Genomic DNA, 6000 nt, shown 5'->3' with positions numbered 1-6000 from the left:
TATTCTTGTGATTCTTGTTTCGTTGTAACGTTGGATGCTAGTTTTCTTGCTTTGACTTATTTACTCTTGTGACGTACTCTGTTTTAATATAATCAGTTTAGTTATTATTTTCTTGTGTTTGTTATCATGATTTCATATGAACCCATGATGGCGGTAAGTTCTATTATGGGCTAATCATGATCATGGGGTTGCAATGGATTTATTATGGAATTCTTTAGTTAATTATTTAATACTTTAGTGTGTGATGATTGCATGATATCTAATATTGGTTGTGCGTATTCGTCTTATGTGCGTCGCGAACATATAAGATAGGGTGTTAATTTCTTGTGAAGCGACGGTGGATCTTGAGATTTAGAACTTGCCATGCTAGCATAGGTTCATGTACATTGTGCATGATTAGTGGGTAACTCTAACAGTTTTATTTGCCTTATGTAATCAAAAGGAATAACTTGTGCTTAAATCGTTGTGTTGTCAATTTCTGTAGACATATAGGAACTCAACATAATTGATGACTATTCAACTTCTATCTTAATTGTGGATGCTTGGTAGAATGGTATTAGTACAATGAAAGTTGGCTTTTATCAGTTTCGTGTTATTCGATTAGTATCATCACTGTCACATGCTAAAGGTAATAACAATGGCTATAGAAGGAAGTAATAATGAAGTTGTGATTCATGAGTGTTTTATTATTGATAAATTGAAGTGTTTAGTTAAGTGGTTAAGTAAGTAGTTAATTATAGTTAATATTTAATCAACAATTTTAAGTGTTATCTTAACATTGAGAAGTAATCATACATTGGTGAGTGAGTTTAATTAGACAATAACTTAGTCTGAGTCTCTGAGGGAACAAACTAGAAAGTATTCTATATTACTTGCGAACGCGTATTGTAACACCCCCAGATCCGGGGTCGGGGATCCGGGTCGTCACGAGTTCCATTTCCCTTAATAACACCCAATCTTAATAATTACTCAACTACTCTGTACTGTGACCCCACAATAAACACACACACCACACGTTATAGTCTCAGAGATGAACATCCAAAAATAACAAGTCATTTTATTCCACAATTATCTGCCAATACACCTTAAAAGGTTTTCTGAATAAATTTACATTTCTTTGCCATTATTACAATTCATAAATATAAATAAATCTGGTACATCAAAAGTTGAAAGCCTAGCCTATTGGTAGTTCCTACCTTAGCTACGGCGGCATCAATGCTTCTAGAAAACTGCGGAACGTCTCCTAATCGCTTGCGAATCGGGAGCTTGGTTCTGTTCATCTTTTCTATCTGTTGTTGTGTGATGAAAGAAGAAAGCAAGGGTGAGCAGCAAGCCCACCAAAATAATATGTATAATGATTAACAATATATGAGCCTACTCATAATACTCATGAAAGTCTTGGTCAAAAGAAATGAACCAAGTTTGATATCATAATGCGATGAAGTCGCAAAATATTCAGTATATATACATATATACTTTTCAAAATATTGGAAGTCCTCTTCCATGCATAATATACACAAAGTCCCAGTGTATAACTGTATAAAATATCGTTGCAAGGTGATCTCATATATCTAACCTTGTCTCAACGTTTTTCTGAAAATCTTTGTCATGCATAAGATAATCATTTACTAGATATAAGTTTAAAAGATGAAGTTACAAGATACTCCAATATACTTATATCTTTTCCAAATACTACTTGAACTACCACCATTCAAGTTATAATTAGTTCAAAAGTTCATCACATAGATGAGACTACAAGACCAGATTTGAATAGATTAAATCTTTTAAAATATCATCAAAATAAAATGAAGTTACGAGATACTTCATTTGATGTAAACATCATTTTGAAAACTTGACCCTGCCAACACTCAACAATTGCCCAACCGTAGCCTTTCTATCGAAGTGCTCTGGGTAGTGTTGCAGAAATTATCCAATTGGATGATGAACTCATTACGGGAGTTTGTCGCGCCAGGAAGACCACTTACGATGATCAGTCGTAGTAGTACAACCCCACCATTTTCTACATGTAGAGGAGAACCTGTCGGATTTACTTGTCAACCGAACACTGAACTCCTAAGGAATGGACCGCATTAGCGGAACTTCCAGGCCATTTGGGCCAATATAAAAAGGCTGGGCCGGCGCCACTCGACCACTTACGCCACTCCTAGTTCAGATGAAATCCATGACTCTGAAACGTAAAGCTCGTTCCCCCTTTCCCCAAGTAGAAACTTGTTGATACGGCTCCACCAAGAAGTCGTATCTAGTTGGAAAGGAGAACTCACCGATATTTCCCAGGCGATGCCTGTTAATGGATTAACTTGTTCCAAGAATTTTACTTCCCGAGTGTTGGGTAAGTAATCGATTCATTTAACAAAACAGCAACCTTGTTGCGAATATAAAATACACCACAGAGCCGGATCCCTCAGGTTTTGAGCGAGTATTTAAATCCCCTTCGAAAGGAGGATCTTAAATATAAAAATGAGTTTTGGGATCCGCTCTAACTTTTAAAAATCATTTTGAAGACTCGCAAAACATTTTTAAGAATGTTTGGAGTGATGCTGATTTAACAAAATAAATCAGTCCCAATATATTAGAAAATATCTGAATATTATTATTTAAATAATATTCCCATAAAGAATAATCTTTATAAAAATAATCGAAGTAGAAGTATTAAAACTTATACTTGAAATGGATATCAAATAACCAAAGATATACTTATATGAAAGTACTATCTTTATTTGAATAATCGAAAATAAGTTTGACTATTGACACCTTATTCTTTAATAAAATAAGGAATATATTTCAGTAATAAGCGGAGTCATAATACCTCGAATGAATATTATAAATAATATTCATTAAATAAAATAAAGGAGTCATACATCCTCAAATGAATATTCAAATAATATTCAATAATAAAATAAAGGAGTCATAAGTCCTCGAATGAATATTCAAAATAATATTCATTAAATAAAATAAAGTTATCGAATAAACCTTATTCGATTAATAGTTTTGAAAACTATAACCATATATTTATATAAATATATATGTATATATATACATATATACAAAATCTACTCGGGATCCTCGACTCCCGGTTTAGAAAATATTTCCACCTTTTGGGTCCCTATACTAAGGGTATATGCAAGTTACCGCTATCCTCTAGCATAGGTATTATCAACTGAATCAACAATTATATATGGAAAGAATATGAAACAGGCATGCATATATATACCATAGCAGCATGCTTCAATATATTGCAACATTTGCTAATATAAACATCATGCATCTATCGCAAGATAATGCATATACATATATACATCACAACAACAGTATAACGGGTAGAAAACTTGCCTGAGCGACTGGGGGTTACGAATGGCTCGGGACGAGTCTGGTAACCTATAAACAACAAGTAAGTTGGAATTAAACCAAAGTCACTTGTAAATCTATACTCTAACCAACTCAGACTCTAACGCTCGTTTTACGCTCACTGATTCGCTTAAGTCACTCGGGTACCCTTCGCGAGTGTCTTACCAACTGCCTAACACAATTACCATAAATGTTTCATACATTAATTAACCGTTTTTGGTCTTTAACCTATGTTTCAAAGTAAGGCGAGGGGAAAAGTTTCGTTCGCGAAACGCCGTTACTTGAAACGGCCGTTTCTCCTAAACCGTGCATCGGAATCGAACGAACTACATATCAAAACGAAGCTCGTAATATGAACTATCTAAACATGGAAATGGTCAAAATCTAGCAGGGGGTTCTCGGGTCCTAATGTTATGCACAAAAACAGTCTAAAGAAAATCGGACGTTACGACGGCTATGTTTACGCGTTTTCCCAATTTTAAACCATTCAAAACCAACCACAAATCAACCCCAAATCAATCATACAACAGATATCCCTCCAAACCACATCATAACAGCCCCAACAAATCCACATTAACCATTTATACTTATTCCCCACATGAACTAAAAGCTTTACTTAGGTTCTTTAACTAATTACCAAGATTTACAACTCCAACAATGCAACAAAACCAACTAATCTCTACAAACTCAACCAAACTTCAACCAATCAAGCATCATACTTCACATATGCTATATCAAACACATTCAATCCTAATTACTCAAAACTAAAGCTAGGGTTTGTAGTTTATACCTTCCTTGAAGAGTGGAGAATCAAGAGAATGGCTTGGAATCACCCTTAAAGTCCTTATCCAAGCTTAATCTAAACAAAACTTCAAGAACACAAATTTTAGTTCTTGAAAAACACTATTCACCATCTTCTTTCATGATTTATAAATCAACCCCAAATCAATCATACAACAGATATCCCTCCAAACCACATCATAACAGCCCCAACAAATCCACATTAACCATTTATACTTATTCCCCACATGAACTAAAAGCTTTACTTAGGTTCTTTAACTAATTACCAAGATTTACAACTCCAACAATGCAACAAAACCAACTAATCTCTACAAACTCAACCAAACTTCAACCAATCAAGCATCATACTTCACATATGCTATATCAAACACATTCAATCCTAATTACTCAAAACTAAAGCTAGGGTTTGTAGTTTATACCTTCCTTGAAGAGTGGAGAATCAAGAGAATGGCTTGGAATCACCCTTAAAGTCCTTATCCAAGCTTAATCTAAACAAAACTTCAAGAACACAAATTTTAGTTCTTGAAAAACACTATTCACCATCTTCTTTCATGATTTATAGAAAAAGATTGGCTTGGAATTAGAAGCTTAAACTTATAGGAAGTATGTAACTATCCATGGGGAAGCTTAGATAATTACCTTGCTAAATAGTAAGTGGAGGAGCTTGGACTTTCATTTTTTAAGAAAAGCACCCGAGAGCATGAAGAAGAAGAAGAGAGATTTTTGTGTTTTGGCTTGATTTGCTTTTGGTTGGTTGATTTTTGTTGTTTGCTTTAGTGAATTACCTAGTTGCCCTTGGTTTTGTGTGGTTAAAAATTCACCACATCTCCTTCCTTCCCATGTCATGCTTGTGTCATCCTCATGATGTCATCCTCCCTTCCTTGTCCTCTTTCTATTGGTTGGATGACATCATTCCCACTAATCCCTTTGATTAACTTCCTAATCGTTTGCCTAATGACCGCTGATCTGTTATACAGTTCGCTTAACTTCGTTCTCGTTTATCGTTTGAAGGATCATACTCGGGATCTTATTACTTAGGTTCCCTTAACCTTTCTCAATACATTATATTCCTTTTTATGATCCTCTATTATAATCCTTTAATTTAAATCCTTTTTTTATCTTGTTACCTTATACTCAATTCTCTCCGTATCTAGTGGATTTCCGGGAAAAACCAAAGTGTTCGGAATTGGATTCTGACGATCTTTACATACACTTATATACTACATAGAGTACTAATAATATCCCAGAATATCCATAACAGAACCCCTACATAGAGTGGCGTGAAAAGTTTTCTCATTCAGCAAAAACACTATTCATAAGGGTTTCAAAAATTTCCCAAAAATTGGGGTTATTACAGTCTCCCCTCCTTAAAAGGATTCCGTCCCGGAATCAGATAGAAAACAAATGGGGATACTTGCTTAGTATTACACTTTCTAACTCTCGAGTAAATTTTCCCACATTGTGGTTCTACCATCAAACTCTTACTAGTTTGATAACCCTTCTCCTAAGCACTCGTTCCTTTTTACTCTATACCCTTCCTGGTTGCTCCATATAGGTTACGTCTGGTTGCATGTCTATGCGCTCATATGCCCCTATTTGTCTGGCATCCGAATTACACTTCCTTAACATTGATACGTGGAACACGTTATGAACTTGCTACAGGTTCGGGGGTAGGGCTAGCTCATATGCTAACTTCCCAAACGTCTTAATATATCCAAGGGTCCAACAAATTGTAGACTTAGCTTTCCTTTCTTTCCGAACTTCATCAATCCTTTTCAAGGGTTTCCAAGGGGATACCTATAACATTACTAGGCCCCCTATTTCATACACTTT

Source organism: Apium graveolens, chromosome 3 (assembly GCF_009905375.1).
Source record: "Apium graveolens cultivar Ventura chromosome 3, ASM990537v1, whole genome shotgun sequence".
In the NCBI taxonomy this organism is placed as follows: domain Eukaryota; kingdom Viridiplantae; phylum Streptophyta; class Magnoliopsida; order Apiales; family Apiaceae; genus Apium; species Apium graveolens.
This window is presented reverse-complemented; position numbering follows the sequence as displayed.